This window comes from Sceloporus occidentalis, unplaced genomic scaffold (genome assembly GCF_023333645.1).
Source record: "Sceloporus occidentalis isolate IW3139 unplaced genomic scaffold, rSceOcc1.0.p SCAF_2, whole genome shotgun sequence".
Taxonomy (NCBI): Eukaryota; Metazoa; Chordata; class Lepidosauria; order Squamata; family Phrynosomatidae; genus Sceloporus; species Sceloporus occidentalis.
Window position 1 is genome coordinate 244,085,826 of NW_028316982.1, and position 18,818 is coordinate 244,104,643.

Sequence of the window (18,818 nt, forward strand, 5' to 3'; positions counted from 1 at the left end):
TTTGGGAGGTGGTTGGAAGCTCCAGTCATGCGAGTCTGTGGTGTGAATGTGCATATGGCAGCCTGGCACACAGGGAGTGGGGGCAGAGGAGCAATCATGGCATACATCACTTTTTTTGCAGTGTGGGGCATGGTATGTCTCACAACAGATGCTCTGTGTGTGAAAATTTGGTGACAGCTTTGCTACAAAATCAAGGCATTAAAAGAAGACAATGGCAGGTTACAGACCGCTGCTTTGCGGCGGTCTGCCGCCGCCGCCATTTGCTCCATGCGGGAGCCGCAGCAACCACACCACGCGGCTCCCACACGGACCGAAAAAGAAGCTCCAAAATGGAGCTTCTTTAAGCAGCACCTCTATGATGTCGCGAGGCGCCAGGGGCGCACTCATGACGTCATAGACACCGCAACACATGCGGACGCACAGCGTCCGATACGTAAATATGGCGGCAGCCGTGTGGAACGGCCTCCGCCATATTGTACGTACAGAATACGTACTAGGGTTAGGGGGGTGCGGAAGCACCGCCCGTTCCTAACCCTAGTACGTATTCATTACGTACTAAATGGTGGTGTGTAACCCACCTATATGTGCTTCCATTTCTTGACTTATGAACAAAGTAGACATTCAATGAGAACTATCCAGAGTGCTGAACCTGCCCTGGAGATAAGGTTCAAGACCACAGAGAATCAGATTGCAAAGCGATCTTGTATCACCTTTGAGACTAACTGAAACAAAGAAGCTGGTAGCATGAGCTTTCATAGACTTGACCCTACTTCCTCAGAAGCATACTTTCCTCTCGGTGGAAATGCTACCAGCTTCTTTTTTTCAGCTAGTTTTAAAGATGCTACAAGATTCATTTCATACTGAATTTCTAGACTGATATGGCCATGTCTTTGAATTTTAAGACCATGGAGAACTCCTATTCATTCCTAGACACATAAATGTGTTAATTAATTTGGACTAAAACTCGGAATGGATTTACCATTACTGACATGAAATCCCCTCAATCACCACTGATTATTAAGTTTCTTCTCAAAGACAGATTTGGACACCATTTTCTATGCCATGATCCCAGTCTAAAAGCTGGTCTTTGGACTGATTTTTGAAGGGAAAAAATCCATCTGCTCCCATTCTTTGGAGATATTATAAAGTGAATGCAAGGACAGACACCGCTGAAGGTGTCCTACCTCATCTGGTACATTTGGGCCTATCAAAAGACCTGTTATCAAATATTCCTTTTATTAGCACATTTTTATCACTGCAGGCAGTGGGCAGAGAAATATAATTTGAATTTTCTGCCTCAAACACTTAAATGTCTCAAAGGATAATGAGCACAACAAAAGACATTATGAAGCTACTGGGAGCTAGCTGTGTCTCAGACATCCCTTAGAGGTTTTAAGAAATCTCCAAGCAATAAACAACACAAGACAATCACCAGTTCTAGGTTATATTAGCCCTCTATGTGGTTCATGATTAGTGACACCTGCTCGATACATGATAAGTGATCACTGATAATATGTCAGCCCTCCAGGCTTTATTGTGCAGATATAATGATACAATTGTTCCCCACTTCATCTATTTAATTAGTATTAGTCATATTCAGAGAAGAAATCTGGTCTATTCTGAATATTAACTTTTGATGAGAGAATAACATCAAGACATCATATTTAATTGCCTTTTCCTAATGAAATTTTTAAATGAAAATTGCTTCAAGTTTCTGAAAATGACTCACATCTCCTCATGCAGTGTGACACTCAAAGAACTCTTTTCTTCCTATTAAAAGAAACTGAATGAAATTTGATTGTATACTCTGTATGTGGAATGCTGATTGACTGTATCTGCACATATTTGAGTTTCTGTGGTGTTTCCATAGTATCCACCCACAGTTGAACACTGAGCAGTGGGCTAGTCTACACAAACAATGGCTCATACCAGCCCTCTTTGGACATTCCCTTTCAGATATTAAGACAAAGCTGTGGTATCCTTACTATACCCACCCCACCGTTGCATAATCATGTTATGCATTGTGGAGTCATAGAGGAAGACAGTCTGTTCTGTGTACATAAGCCATTTTAAAATCCTAGCTAGAGCTCTATCTTGTTTTTTAATGCCATTAGTGCAGTGACTAATGTTTTATTTCAAAGCTTGCAATCAGGATACTTCAAAAGTAGATGATGGCTGGAGAAAACAGGAATGGGCTAATGAGGTGGAGAAGCTGAACAGATTTTGCTGAATGGGGCTTACCTCCAAGTCAACATATTAGAAGCTTAAGCATGGACTCAAGCACTGTGAAGTTGTGCTTCAGAAGTAACACTATTTTAAATTATTTTTTAAAAAAATCATTTTAATCCAACAAACAATAAACAACATCACGTTCCAAACTAAATTAAATAACAAAGGCAGAAGCAAAAATAAAAAAAATCATAAAAAGCACAACAAAACAAAAACATTGTGGCATTACTTCTCTATATCTGTATCAAGTATACCATTCAATATAGCTTACCAATCCTCTTCTTTTCCAGTTCATATGTCTTTTCTAGACCTTGTGCTCATTACAACTGTTGTTGTTGTGATGTGCTTTCAAGTTTTTTCAGATTTATGGCAACCCTAAGGTGAACTTATCATGGGGTTTTCTTGGCAAGATTTGCTCAGAGGAGGTTTGCCATTGCCTTCCTCTAGGCTGACAGAATGTGACTTGCCCAAGATCATCCAGTGGGTTTCATGGCTGAGCTGCAACTCAAACCCTGGTCTCCAGAGTCATAGTCCAACACTCAAACTACTATGCAACTCTCTCTCTCTCTCTCTCTCTCTCTATATATATATATATATATATATATATATATGTAAGTATGTATGTATGTATAATTAAAAAAAATCTTGCCAACTATGAGAGACTTAATTTTGTGGTCCTATTGTTTCTATGTTTGTATCTACTTGCTGAATATATATATATGGATATCATAGTCACCAAAAAGTATCATTCCTCCTATTTTTTTTCCTGACTGATTTACAAGTACATGTTAATTTTTCAATTAAGGCAAGGCAATGTGCCAGATTCAACTTAGCCATCTTGTTAACACTTGACTCTTTTTCAGTATTTCAACAACATGCAATTTCTTGTCTCGCTCCTAGAAGAAACATTACTTAAGTTTGGTTTTAAGTAATCATAGTACAAATGGATCCTAGCATAGAAGCAGCTACTTGTAAAAGTCCGTGTAAAAGTTGTTAAGGCGTAGTTTAACCTGTGAGGTGTTGGTTTTGTCAGCTAGTCTGATGCATTACCTGGAGGAGTCTTCATTCTCAAAGGAGGAAAATCAAGAGGTTTGACCCAGCAGGACAGATCAGAAAGGGAGTGGGGAACTCTGGCTGAAAGGTCTCATCTGGGGCAAGTGGAGGCCTCAAAAAAAAGGACTCTCTCCTTCAGGATCAGAAAGATGGCTCTGACACTGAACCTCTCCACTGAAGAGAGGGATGCTGACCTAAGTGATAGCTAGGAATCAGTTGTAAAGGAAGGGTTGACCTCAAGAGAGCTAAGTCATCAGTGGATAAATATAAAGCTTACCCAATATGGGACTATTGGATTCAGTGCCTCCCTTAACCTACCATTCTCCCTGTTTTCAGCTCTCTTGTATTCCATACAGTTGAAATTTCTTGGTTACTTGACCTTAGCATGCTCTCTAGATATGTCTCTGACTTGATCCTCGGTGGATTCAGAGGTCAGTAGAACAACTCACTGTACCCAACTTCTTGAACAATCTTGCTTCCTGCTCCTTTTAAAGGCTAACATCTTGTGACTTCTCATGCTCAGCTGCAAACTGACTTCATCTCCTGTTCTGTGTGTTTGCTCTTTATGGAGGGCATTTGTTGTCCAAGAAGAGGACAACTGGCTGTAAGTGGTAAGGCATTTTCTGACCATAGAGCTTTATGCCAATGTGAACCATACTGCACTGTTGCATCATGGAATCTGTTACCCCTGAAATACAGAAGGGGCTGAAACCATTGATAAATCTTTTAAAATGAAGATGATTTCAGAAGCACAATATTATTAACCAATCTTGGTTTACAAACAATTCCATATGGAATTAACATCATTGGTTTTAACTTGTGCTCTTTCTTTAGGGAGAAGGATTTCCTGAGTGCATCATATGGGAGTATGGCAAAGAACATTTTGCAGGCAATAATAAAAAGACCAAGTGAAGAAAAAACAAAAGCTTCCTTCTTTTGTTTCTGAGATTTGCTCTTAGTATTGGCAGGGGTTAAAAATAGGCTCTAGAGAATAGAGTTGCACTTCCATATGTTTGTCAGGAGATGGCACTTAAGAACAAGATACTCTTCTAAATAAAAAGGAATTTTGCATTAGCTTTAAAAGCTAACAGACTGATTAAAACATAAACTTTGACAGATTAGAATTGATTTTATTAGACCAAGAGTATCATTTTGAGCCAGCAAATAAACACACACACACACGATGAAAGAAGGGAAAAAGCTGAGGCTAAGGTTTACAAAATCATGAAAAACAGTACAGTTTATCAACCTGCAATTAACTCCACACCTGACAAAGGAGAGAATATTATGCAGCCCTCCAAATGTTATTAGACAGAATTCCCAACAACCCTGGCCAGCATGGCCAAAGGTGAAGAATGCAGGGAGTTGTAATCCTGATATCTAGAGAGCTGCCATTTTCCACCACTATGATAAAATGTACCTACATATGTAAACTGGAATAGCTGCATCCTCTCCTGTTCCATATTTGCACAGTAACTAATGCAGATTCCATTCTTTTAATATCTGCTTCTTCCCTCCCATTTTTTGCTTTGTTTTACATTGTTTCTGATAAGAATTTTAGAGAACTGATTAAGAATCTTACAGATTGTGCCAACATTTCTCTTGCTTTATACTTTACAAACACTCTTGTTGCACTGTTGTTCAGGCTACAGGGGCTTAAATTTGGCAAAATACAATCCAAATAGGGCTCAGTCTGTAAAACAGGGAACTAGGACTATAAACCTTTGCATTCCTTATTCTCATAAGAAAAAACAAATAATTTTCTTTTTTCTCCATGCTGTGAAAAAATTAAAATATTTTTACAGTGCTATTATTCTATCTATCTATTTAAATATCTAAATATTTCTGTCTCACTTTATATCAAAAGATTTCAGGACTGTGTGCAAAAAATAAATAAATGAAAACAAGTTAAAATAATTTAAAACAATAAAAATAATTTAAATAGACTAAAACATTATTAATAAGATAAAAACAGGTTTCAGAGATTAAAACTGATTTTAAAAACCCATGTGTATTTGCATTTTGAGGTAATCAGCAAGGCCCAAAGACTTTAGTAAAAAGAAATATTTTTACTTGGCATCAATCAGGCCTCCAAAGGAAGAGCATTCTACAATGGGGGTGCTACAACTGAGAAAACCCTCTCCCACACTTACTATTGATATTCACACTTTTGGCACTCACAAACACATGTGGAATTTAGGGGCAGAAAATACATTTTATATCCCACCCACCCACCCACCCCAATTCCCTGTGCAGAAAACACATTTTCTGTGCAAAAAAATCATGTATTTTGTACAGCTATCTTTCTTGTAAAATGTGAAGAACCTTGTGGTTTCTGTTATTCTACCTGATGGCGTTCCTTGAGATCTTAGCTGGAGACCTTCTCTGGGTGTCTCCACCATGACATGTGCACTAGCTGACTACTAGTGACAGGACCTCTTTATGGGTAACATCTACTTTTGCAATGCCTTCTCCAGAGATATTCACCTAGCTCCAATGCTGCCATATTGCCCAGTTGGCCAGTTTTTACCCACATTATAAACATGCCCTCCAGTCCCCATTTATACCATTAATTGGTATGAGTTTCACACTTTATGTATTTTCAAAGCAAATTTCTAGCCCTTGTAGAAGTAGAGGTTGTAGGTGAAATAATGCTGGCAGAGTTTGTAAGAAGCTAGTCTGTTCCCACAGGGTGTTTTTCCAATGAAAATTTGATATACATTTTGGAGACATTCCTTATGGGTTATCAAATGAAATAATAACAATAACAGCTTGATTTAGCACAAAAGCTAACAACCTATCATTGAAACTTCTCAGAATTTCATGGGAAAACCTATTTTCTCAGAACCTATTTTTGTTGTTGTTCAGGAGAATACAATCTTATTGGTTTGGGCAGTGATATATTCATAGGTCAGAGTATATCCAGATAGGCTCTCCAGATATTATTGGACTGCAACTCCCTTCATACTCAACCATTGTCACAAGTCTGATGGTGATGGGAGTCCAACAACATTTGGAGGGTCACAGCTATCTCATTCCTGTACTACGTGCTGCAGAAGGAAGCACCAGAAATATCCCTTGAGGGGAAACCTCTAAGAGTCAGAGGGGTTTGCTCAGCTAGGGCATGTAGTCCTGAGATGCAGTTTCTAAAGGCCATAAGTCAGGATGCCCTATGAAAACACACAGTCAATACTACTGTTTTCTGTCCCACACCCCCTACTTGGTTTACAGAATAAACATTCCCTTGGCTGGGCTGAAGCATCCTGTGCCTGTACTTCAGGGAAAATACGTGCTGTCCACCACTGGGACAGTGTTACTATATGTGCAAAGAGGCAGAGTATTCGTGTTCAGAGAAATACTGGAAAGGAATCCAGCAGTGTTCTGATGCCTGGAGTCAGGAGGAAGGACTTCCTATAGTCTTTTTTCCCCTCCAGCACAGCAGGCGCGTAACATGCAAAACAGCAGGTAGCAATTCCCACCTGGTATGTACTACACCTCACATAAAAATCCAAAGACCTTATTCAAACAATCCAGATTTTTATAATATGTGATAGCTAGCGATAAGATATTTTTGCAGCAATGGATGGGAGTGGAGGAAAATGTACAAATTCCAATGGTGACGTTTTTTGCAAGAAGGAATAGCAGTCGCTGATATGTTTTTTGTTTTTGTTTGTTAAATGTCTTCCCAAAGTTTGTTTGTTGAGAAACTTCTCAGAAACTGGATTGGCACGTTTTCAAAATGAATTTCTGAGTGTTGCATTGTTGACAGCCAGGAAAAACAACACATCCTACCAAATCAAAGAAAGAGCTTTATCAAAGGAAGTCTAGGCACAGGGGATTCAAGTTTGGCTGCCTTTGGAAGCTTACTCAGAAATTCAAGGAAAATGGAAGACACAAAAGGCAACCCCAAAACAAAATGTTGAACTGCTACAACTCAGGCACAAAAAAGTGGGAAGAAAAGAAGCTAATGTGAAATGTGTGGCACAACATTTTATACTGTGTATGGAAGAACAGCACAAGATGCAGAAACAATATGTATCTTTTGTTGGGTACTAAGAATTTCAATGTAGGAATACTTTCAGGGCGAACAAATTTAAATGTAATCCAGAAAAGATGGAGGTGCTCCTGGTCAGTCAAAAATCAGATCAGGAATAGGGTTTCAGCCTGTGCTGCATGAAGTTAGACTCCACCTGGAGATGCAAGTTTGCAGCTTGGGTGGGCCTCTGGATTCAACTTAGAGCCTGGAAGGTCATGTCTCAGCAGTGGCCATGACTGCATTTAATATTTTAGTTGGATCTATTTTGAAATTATTACAAGCTGCCTTGGATCCCATATTGGGATAAAGGAGATTATCCTAGAGCAAAAATATGTGGCCTATAAGGTCGCCTTATGGGTTGCTATCTGGTGTTATCGCACACCAAAACACTGCTGATGTCGCCATCTGACTACAACCCATCCCCCAGCCACACTTAGCCCACTGATTACCCGTTCTTCAAAATCGGCAGGCTAAGCATGACTGGGGGATGGGTTGTAGTTGCCTGGTGACATCAGTGGCATTTTGGTGTGTGATAACACCAGATAGCAACCCATAAGACAACTTTATCCCATCGGGGATAGGACGCTTATTTTGGCTGTACGATATAACTAAGGCACATGTCACCATTGTCAGATCCGACTTCTCAAGGAATGGATGTATCTGGCACCCAGATGCATCCATTCCTTGAGAAGTCGGATCTGGCAATGGTGAAACATGCCTTAGTTATATCCTACTGGATTACTATAATGTGCTGTATGTGGGTCTTCCTTTGAAGAGTGTTTAGAAACTTCATCTGATCCACATAGCTGCAGCCAGATTGCTAACAGGGGCTGGAAAGACCATTGGCTGCCACTGTGCTTCAGAGCACAATTTAAAGTGGTAGAGTTGACCAATGGCTCAGGTCCTGGTTATCTGAAGGACTGTATTCTCCATTACAAACATGCCTACATTTTGACTTCTACTGGGAAGGCCCTTCTCTCCATCCCACTACACTCACAGGTGCATCTAGTGGGAACACAGGAGAGGGCCTTCTTGGTAAATGCCCCAGGCTCTGGATCTCTCTTCCCAGCCATGTTAAACTGGCATCCTCCCTACTCTCATTCCACAGAGTGAAGACTTTCCTATTTCAACAAGCCTTTGAGAACTGAATGCACAAGGCCCAGTTCACCTAAACAGTGTACTGCGCTATCTGTTATTCTGTTATGCTGCTTTTTTAATGGTTTATGTTTTTAACTAGTTTTAATATTTTGATCGTTTAATTATCTTTTGACTTTTTTATTTTGTTCATTTTAACCATTTTTTAAAAATCTGTTATAAGCTACCTTGAATACCAAACTGGGAAAAGGCAGGATACATAGCTTGAGCCCATGTTTATCTTGAAGTAAATCTCTTGGTCTTAAAGGTACCATACCACTCCTTGAAAATTCCCTCCAAGGATGGGTGACAAGAAGCCCTGGTGGTGCAGTGGTTAAATGCCTGTACTGCAGCCATCCTCTCACAAACCATAACGTTGCGAGTTCAGTACCAGCAAAAGGGCTCAAGCTTGACTCCACCTTGAATCCTTCCAAGGTTGCTAAAATGAGTACCCAGATTGTTGGGGGCAATTAGTTTACACTTTGTAAACCGCTTAGGGAGTGCTTAAGTGCACTGGTAAGTGGTATAGAAATGTACTTGCTATTGCTGTATTACTTGAAATGCCTGGGACCACTACAGTTTCATACACAGTCTGAATTGTTTTTAAAATCTCCTGTATGATCTCTGAAGTGAACCAGATTGTTTCTATTGCAGTACACTCCTGTTTCTTTTCATTTCCAAGCTCTGCCCCCCCCCCCCCATCCCCGCACGCCCAAATCTGGTTCTTAAAGCAACTGCATATTGGTGTTCTGATCTTAACACAAGCAATGAAAATTAGTAAAAACAAAAGTTCTCAGTTTTATTTTATCTGGGATCTGGAGGCATTGGGGGCATATGCAAGTACAGGATTAAAAATGCAGCCCAAAGAGCTGCAATATTTTCCGTGAAGAAAATGGTTGGGATCAAACTTTCTTTCTTCTTCCCTTCTGTTTTTTCCCCCATTTTTCTTTTTCCATTTTGCAGCGAGGTCAAAATTAAACAATGCTCCAGGAAAAGAGATTCCACCTCAACATTAGGAGGAACTTCCTGACAGTAAGGGCTGTTCGACAGTGGAACAAACTCCCTTGGAGTGTAGTGGAGTCTCCTTCCTTAGAGGTCTTCAAACAGAGGCTGGATGGCCATCTGTCAGAGATGCTTTGATTGTGATTTCCTGCATGACAGGGGGTTGGACTGGATGGCCCTTGTGGTCTCTTCCAACTCTACGATTCTATGATTCTATTATTCTAAACAACCCATTATCAGTTTCCTACAGAATGAGTAGTTCTCATTCATTATGAAGCCTAAATTACAGAAACATTCTGTAAGGAATACTTTTCCCAGCTGTAGCCCCTGCTGGGATATGATTCATGCCTTTCTTTGCTTTTTTTTTCTTTGCACACACAGGAATCTCAGTTCAGCTAGAAAAAAGAATTGCATCACATACTGTACATTAGCTCATTCCCATTTACATTGGCACAGCTAGCAATGTTTTCACTATCCCAAAACAGATATTAAAAGCATATTTTAAAAAGAAATAGGTCCAAAACCCTCACCCTGGTGGACATATTTTGCAATGTAGCATTTAATGGCTTTCTCGACCCAGATTCCAGTTTTTCTCCAGTGGAATCTTCAATGCAAATGTGGATGTGAAGAAAGCCTGAAGTGGAGCCCTAAAATGTTTATGAGGCAGCTGAGGAATAATGCCTATGAATAATTTACACACTATCCAGGACGAATCTTATTAGCAATCCTGCTAAAAAATTCTGCCCAATGAAGCATCCTGTGTAACTGGAAAACGTGTATCTTCATGCTTTATATATTTATTGAATTTAATATTGGCTTTTATAGGGAAAGAACAAAAAACAATGAGAGAACTTCCAAATAATGTAGTCAAAATATTCAAAATTTATTTTTTGAAAATATACACCCTAAGTATAATCTGGTAAAAAGAGCAATTAAAAAAAAAAATCTCATCATGAAATTTGCACTCCGCCATATCAGTCTGGGAATACATTTGAAAAAAGGCAAGGTTTTGATGCTCTAGGAATACAAAGAAAAATATGAAGCTAGTAGTTTCATAGTGTGGATGTCTGATGCTGCCTTATTCATACACAACTATTTTCTCTTTAAGGCTGTAATTCAAAACATAGAGCTTGAGAGGGCAGGCATTTACCAAAACTACAACAGTGGCTCAAATGCATTTATTGGAGCACATTTTTCCAACCGTGGTGCAGTTCTAAGCCAACATGGCTAAGATGATGGAAGCTGCAATTCAAAACATCTGGAAGTCATCATGTTTGTACCTTCCTGATAAAGGATATAGTTTTCATGTGATTGGAGTGGTATGGGCCTGTCTACACCAGCCAGAATACTCCAGGCTGCTCACAGAGTGTTCTGGCCCTGCAGCTCTCTGGAGTCCTTCCCATTACCTCTGCACCCTGTAGCTATGCCAGGCACCTGTCTCCACTTTGTTCCTCGCTGTGTTGCCCAGCCAGTTGTTCCAAGATCTGAAACTAGACACTCAGTATTGATCGCATGGCTGGGCATCTTGTGACCTTGACGAGTGACTCAAGTCAGTAGCATGGCACCAAGCAACACAGTGGTGATGTCTGTGTAGGCAGCCCCCCAGTGCGGCTATGGAGTGCTCTAGGTTTTCTTGCAAAATCTGCAGCAAAAGGTACATTTTTGAAAACTGTTTTAAGGGAGAGATAGGGTGGATTCAATGCAAAACTGGTCTTCCCTCATGGAGAAAATCTGCACTCAAATCAGGGATTTGGCCTTGCATCATGAAGACAGATCACCATGAAACGGGGTGAGACCATTTTATTTGGCCTATGTAGACAAACCCTGAATCTACTCTGAGTTGTAGTGCAGACTTTAAAGGATCTACCTAAGGTAGGATGGCTCCTATATAAAAATAAATGGAATCCACCAGCTACCACTAGGGAAGGTTGTATTGTATTAAAAGCAGATCATCATTGTGTAGTACCAGGTATTATTCTCTGTTGTTGTTGCTGCTAAATTCCTAGTGCTAAAGGTTCCACAACTGACATCTTCTCTTTTAAAAAAAATGTTGCCAGTAGCATCAGGCCACCCTGGACAGCTGTGAGCTGCCATTTTGAGTTTCCATAATGCCTCAGGGCAGGGAGACACAATGTCTCAATGAGGCTCTAGGCCAAAGTTTTAGTGGGAAGATAAAATGGCTGTTCCCAGCCACCTGGTCCTGCACATTGCTACCAGTTAAGTCTTCCAGGGCAAACCAGAATTGGGCAGAACATACTAGGATGTTACCCAAAAAGGTGTATGTGTGTGTGTGGGGGGGGGGGTGACTTGGGGTTCCCACCAACAGTGTCATAATCTCCTTAGTATTTTGAGGAAATTATGAGCTCAAAAGGAGGCCTGAAAGAGGTGGATAACTTCATGGATCTTTTCCTCCTGTGTATGCCAGTACTAACTGCACAGAGACTCTGGTTTTAATGGATAAGAGAGTTTTATTTAGAAATGTGCAAAGGTGCATGCAAACAGATAAAACCAACGCAGTCTTAAGAACCATACAGGAATAACAGAAAAGAAAGGTGTGAAAGGTTGGATAGTAAGAAATTGGGAATTAGAGGGGCAATAAGCGAGTCCTGAAAAGAGGGACAGTAGTGTGTAAATTACGCATTTACCAAAATTCCATTTATTCCATTTCACTGCATATTTGGGAGAGATGAAGGGTATCTGAGGTGCCTTGATAGTGAGGTATAGAATGTCCTGGCAACTTAGCAGGAACACTTTATTCCTCACACAGGGATATTATTTGAAAACCCTCACCTATATAGGGCCAATGGGTTCACCTTTCATAAGAAAGCAATGCTTTGTTCTTGTCTGATATTCAGGAAAAGATGAGGACCTTGTTGGGTGAGGAGCACTATGTGGATGCTTGTATCTCTTGTCAATGGCAAGTAGATGGGGAGAACTGAAAGCCCTGTTCAGACCGACCATTAAGGCCAGCCTGGAGGTGGAGTCGGGGTGTTGCATCCACATGACACATGCCCTGATTCTGCCCCCAGGGAGCCACGATGTTGCACGCTGTTCCACATGGTACATAGCATCATGGTGCTCCTCCAGCACTGCGTCCATACAATGCACTTCTGAAGGACAAGGCTGAAGACACAGCTATGGCGTCCTTTCCAGGATGCAAAAAGGAGCCGCTTTTTGCAGCTCCTTTTTGCACCCTGGAATGGCCAGATCAAGGCCGCAACATGCATTTGCCACAGCCCTGATCTGGCTGTTCTGTCTGAACAGCCCCTGACTACACCAATTTGGATAATGGATGTCTTCAGCCTTGTTCCTGTGAGTTGTGGGACCTACAGGGTGGGAAAGTAGACTACCTCAGGGCCAATCTGGGCCAGGTTTTCTGTTTATGTCATGAGACATCTGGGAGGAGGGTTTGGAAGGTCTCCCATGTTGATGTCTGGGTGGGTGCCCAGCCAAAATGGTGTCTGGCACTCATAGCTTCACCTAGGGGTGACTGATGAGGTCATGTTGGGACCCCCAGTATCATCTGAACCCACTTTAGGCTCCTCCTCCCTTCACATTATTAACATTCACAGCTAAAGATGTAAATAGTTCACAAAGCGACTCTGTTGTCTGGTCTTGTCATTTCCTAGTCAGTAAGCAATGTGTTTGAGCTGCCATATGTAGAGATGAACACCTCAAAATAGTACTGAAAAAAACATTTACTCACTTTCAAGACATTCCTCTCTTTTTAGCCCTCTGGAAAACTTTAAGGCAATAGAAATAGCAAGTAAATTTCTATATTGCTTACTGATGTACTAAGTGGTTTACCAAGTGTAAACCAATTGTTCCCAAAAAGCTGGGTACTCATTTTAGCGACCTACAGAAGGATTACAGGCCCGGAGCTCCTTGCTGGTATTGAAGTCACAACCTTGTGGTTTATGAGTGTGTGGCTGCAGTACAGGCATTTAACCACTTGGGCTCTAGTACAGGCCACAATCATAGACTCGACAAATGCTTTTTCTTTTTCTTTTTCTTTTCTTTCTTTCTTTCTTTTTGTTGTTGTTGTTAAGTTCCCTTTGTCTGACTTGCAAATTTGGCCTTGATTCCCGTAATGACAAAATATAGTCTCATACAACATCATGTGACTGTAAACAATGCCTTGTTTTGAGTCTTTAAGTGAAGGTTAATCACTGCTGCAAAGTCATTGTCACATGAGCTACAAAATCGATGACATTAACAGATAGCATGACATGGCAATTCCAAGAGAGAAGGGTGGTGACTGACTGACTGACTGACCTCTCAGGGCCTGTTCCGATTCACGAATGGCAAACCCCTATGACAACTGTGTGTCACCAAGCTAAGTCCAAAGTATGAGACAAAGATCCAAGCCACACTGCAGAAATAATCCAGTTTGAGACCACTTTAACAGCCCTGGCTCAGTGCTAGGAATTTTGGGAGCTGTAGTTTTGTGAGACATTTAGCCTTCTCTGTCAGAGAGCTGTGGTGTCACAATAAACTACAGTTCCCAGGATTCCCTAGCACTGAGCCAGGGCAGTTAAAGTGGTCACAAACTGGATTATTTCTGCAGTGTGTTTTGAATTAAAGTTACAGTAGTTTTTATTCTTCTAGTCCGGGGATCTGGAAATGTGGCTGTAAGATTACAGGGGGACAGTAAGGTTCAGTTTTGCAGACCTCTAGAGACCTGTGAAGTCTCCAAATTCCACTCAAAAAGATTGTTTCAAAAGCTGTGAAATGTCCCATGGCTGAAAAATAGCCAGGGGGGGGGGAACTTGGCAGTTTAAGACCCCTTTACATTCATTACCCCACAACTCCACACAGATACACACCCCAAAACAGTGAAAATAGGTTATATTTGGGTAAATTACTGGAAGTGGCAGGGTGTGTGTACTCTCCCACTGCCCTGCTTAGAGAGCCAGTGTGGCATAGTAGTTTGAGTGTTAGACTATGACACTGGAGACTATGGTTCAAGTCTCAGTTCAGCCATGAAATCATGGGCAAGTTACATGCTCTCAGCTTCAAGGGACAGCAATGGCAAACCTCCTCTGAACCAGTGTTGCCAAGAAAACCCCTTGAAAGGTTCACCTTAGGGCCATAAATCAGAAAGGGCTTGAAGGCACACAACAACAAGAAAGTCCCAATTAAGCATCTGCCATAGGCTTTTTCAGCTGCTTTTGAAATGTCCTCTTCCCACTCCTCTTCTCACTTTCCTAATTTATCCATATCTTACTTCAATTGCTTCAAATTGTGTTCAGAGTAAAAAATTAGTTTACACTTAGTTTATTCAGCAGAGGATGAGAAAAGGAGAGGAGTGGAGAGGCAAAATTTTGTCTTCCCAGTTGACCCACACAAAAGCAAATTGCTGCAACTTTTCTTAGCTTATAGCAAGTACATTTCTATACTGTTTATCAGTGCACTTAAACACTCCTTAAGCAGTTTACAATGTGTAAGCTAATTGCCCCCCAACAAAGTGGGTACTCATGTTAGAGACCTACAGAAGGATCCCAGAGCTCTGGCTTGTTCTGAATTGCAGTACAGCATTTAATCACTGCGCCATGAGGGCTTCCTCATTAATAACATTTCTCATCTTGACCATACTCTGATGATGCTTGACCACATGTGTCCTGGCTTTCATCTTTAAAATGTTGGAGGCTATCCATGATGTCATTTTCAGTTGTGCCAGGAGCAAGAGGGATTGCTCACTCATGTTGTACTGTTGTTCCAGATCCCCTCATGGATATCAAAATCCATGGATGCTCAAGTTCCATTATATGCAATGGCATAATAAACTGGTGTCCCTCATATAAAACGACAAAATCAGTGTTTGCTTTTTTAAATTAATATATTTTTCTAATATTTTCAAGCCATGGATGATTGAATCAGTGGATAAAAAATCCGTAGACTGGAAGAACTATATTCCTTTGGTGAGTGATTGAGACTGGGGAGCTGCAGGCAGGGCAGCATGAAAGAGGTAAGCATGAATACCAGCCTGATTCTGGGCTTAAAGCCTGAAACTAATCCACAGCAAACAACATGATACTTTGTAATGAATACTTTTTTTTTTAACTTTGAAGTAAGATGTAACAAATAACAAGTAGGTATGCAATGCAGTGACTAAGGATGTTGCTACTTTTTGGGTGCAACATGTAATCATTATTTACAGGGTGTCATTTTTTTTTTTTTTAAGTTTTGGCTATTTTTGTAATTTAAAAACATATTAAAAACTCAAAAGCCTTGAGCCTTGAGGAGAGGTGGGAAAGAAATAAAATTTATTCTTATTTTTATTCTTATTCTTCTTATTATTATATTGAATTGAAAATTAATTATGCTCAAGGCTTTACTTGAAAAAATATTTCTAGTTTTGTTCTTTTCACAGTAAAGATATAACTAAATTGCACAAAGATTATAAATTAGACACTATCTCAATCCAGCGTAACTCTAATATTTCAGTTAGTTTTATAGTTTGTGGGGGCAGCCACACTAAATGGTGCAGGAGGAATATCAAATGGTTCAAATGATGCCTTGTGATGCTGCCTCATACTACTGAAAAAAAAAATCGTGTGTTTTGTATGAGTGGTCAGCAGCTTATAGAATTCAGCAACCTTAGATCCCACTCTGGGAGAAAAGTGACATATAAACAAAGTAAATAAAAATAAAAATAAAATATGTATTTAAAAAAGTAACTCAAAGACTAAGTACATTAATTCCTTTTCAATGTATTGTTTCTGTGTTTTTAATTGTACTGTACTGTACTGTTTTTAATGTTGTGAAGCTGCTCTGAGTCCCAGTTCTAAGAAAAGAGTGGGATACAAATAAATATAAATATAGCCACTGTTATAGTGATAAATAAAAGCAAATCTTGCTTTTTCTATTTCTCAAATGTCATTTATTTATTTATGTCTTCAGGTTAGGATGCCTTTCCCAAGTGAAACTTCTTAGTGCTCCAAAGGTCATCATGATCTCTTAAAAACATGCCTGAGATAAGATATCAAACACAAAAATATAAAACCCCATATTCAGCATGAGTGGTGTAGGGTATACTAACAAGGTGCAACCACATTATAGTGGGAAGACCTACTGAAGTCTGTAGTTGACCCTATGACTGGTCCTCTTTAGGCAGATAATGTAGTACAAAAATGGCATGCGGTTCGATTCCCACTCAGCCATGAAAACCACTGGATTACTTTGGGCAAGTCACATGCTGTCAGCCTCAGGAGAAGGCAATGGCAAACTTCCTCTGAACAAATAGAAGAAAACCCCATGATAAGCTCACCTTAGGGTTGCCATAAGTTGGAAACAACCTGAAGACACACAGCACACACACACAAGAAAGACATAAGTGATTATAATGACATCCTAATAGGAATCTGTTGCTGAGGGGGCAGTCTGACAGATCATTCTTTTTGAAAAGAAATGGAGAGTGGGGGAGTGAATCCCACTGGCCTGTCAAGATCGTGTGTGCAAGTGACAGCTGACAACAGCACCAAGAAGAGTTGGCATAAAAGCAGGGCTATCATGAGCAAAAACTTCAAAGCAAGAGCAGGCAGGGGATTGTGAGAAACATTTCCTTCCTGCCCAGGTTTGCCTGCAGATTACTGGAGAAAGGTATAATAACCTTGAAAGGAGAAGGTGATGTGTGAGGCATTATATATAAATCAATGTTCCCGGTTCCCTTTTAAAAAAAACCTAAAGATGTTCAAGTGGCATGGCCATTAATGATAACCATTGCATCCCAAATGACAGTTCCACATGCCGTGAGATTCGATGCAGCATCCCATCTGTGCTTGAAGGGTGAGGTGGGGGAAAGAGTGCATTTAATAGAAATCTAATTCAGCTACTTAGCCATGCTTCAAATGCTCGCGGTTCCATTGGTTCTGTTCAGATCACTGCAGGAAAACAGAAGACATTCAAATCAAAACATGTACATGTTCTTCCCTTGGTTAAACAAGAAAGCCTAAAGATATGAAGGAAAAATCAAAGAGAAATGGGTAAAAACTCTTAAGGTTTTCATGATACGCACATTTTCTGAAAAATGTCTCAGTGAATGCAGTGGGACTTACTTCTAAGTAAATATATAGGACTGTTTATCACCATATCACTTTTGAAGAATTTACAAATAAGCATAGTAGTGAAACAATATATTTCTCAACCCCTGTAATATATTCTTCAGTGTGTGTGTGTGTGTGTGTGTGTGCACCTTCCAGTTGTGTGTCGACTTATAGTGACCCCATGAATCTCATAGGGTTTTTTTAGACAAGGCATAGTCAGAGGTTGTTTTGCCAGTTCCTACCTCTGAAACATAGGGTCTGAACAGACGGGCCAAAATAAAGCTGCTTCGGGTCACTTTGAAGGTATGTTGTTTAAATAATGCTTGCATCCTAAGAGCCTGGAAGCTGTGCCAAAGCCACACAGTCCTAAGGACTGGAGTGCAGCTTTGGCACAGCTTCTGGCGTCTTAAGATGTGTGTGTCATTTAAACAGCATACTCCAAAGTGACCCAAAGCAGCTTTATTTTGGCCTGTCTGTTCAGGCCCATAGCCTATAGCACCTGGCATTCATTGGTAATTTCCCATCCAAGTACTAAACATGCCTAGAACCTGCTTAGGTTCTAAAATAAGATGGGTTATGGTGTTTTTAGGGTATCCCCCCTTTCTTTTTCTTTTTTCTTTCCTTTTTTCTTTTCTTTTTGGCTTTATAGTGCCTGAGTAATCTTGCCACCCCCTCAATGTTTTTGGACTGGTGTCTAGCTAAAGCCCTAGTTAGCCTAGCCTATGGTGAGGAATGCTAGGAACTGTCATCCAATACTATCTGGAGGTATACACAGTTTCCACCCAGAATTAGAGACAGATCTTGTAGATTTTGCATATTAAAAGAGTAATATGTAGCCTGCCGTTAATTGTTAATCAATGGGTAACCAGATATGGATCAAAGAAAAAAAGTTAAAGTATGTTTAGTCAGAAGTGTAAGCTAGTTTTTAAAATATGTGTATCTGATATGGCTAGAGATTCATTTCCTTGATTTGACAGCAGGTACTATGTTTACCACACCATATAAGTTAGCTATTACTCCAAATTAGCAGGAACCATATGTGCATTACTATGTCTTCCTCCAGATTACTCAATCCCATTTTCCCAGTCCTTTCTCAACAGTAAATCAGCATGAAGAGGGGGAAGTTCTTGTCCCCAACCACACAAATATCCTTTTTTTATTTTTGCAAGCTTTCTGCTGCCTTTCCTTTGTGTGTAGGTTGTGCTGCTCTGTGTGTGTGTGTGTGTGTGCGTGCGTGCATGCACGCACTTACCTTCACATCACCTTTGACTCATGGTAAGAGTCATAGAATCACAGACCTTCCATTCCAACCCGCTGCC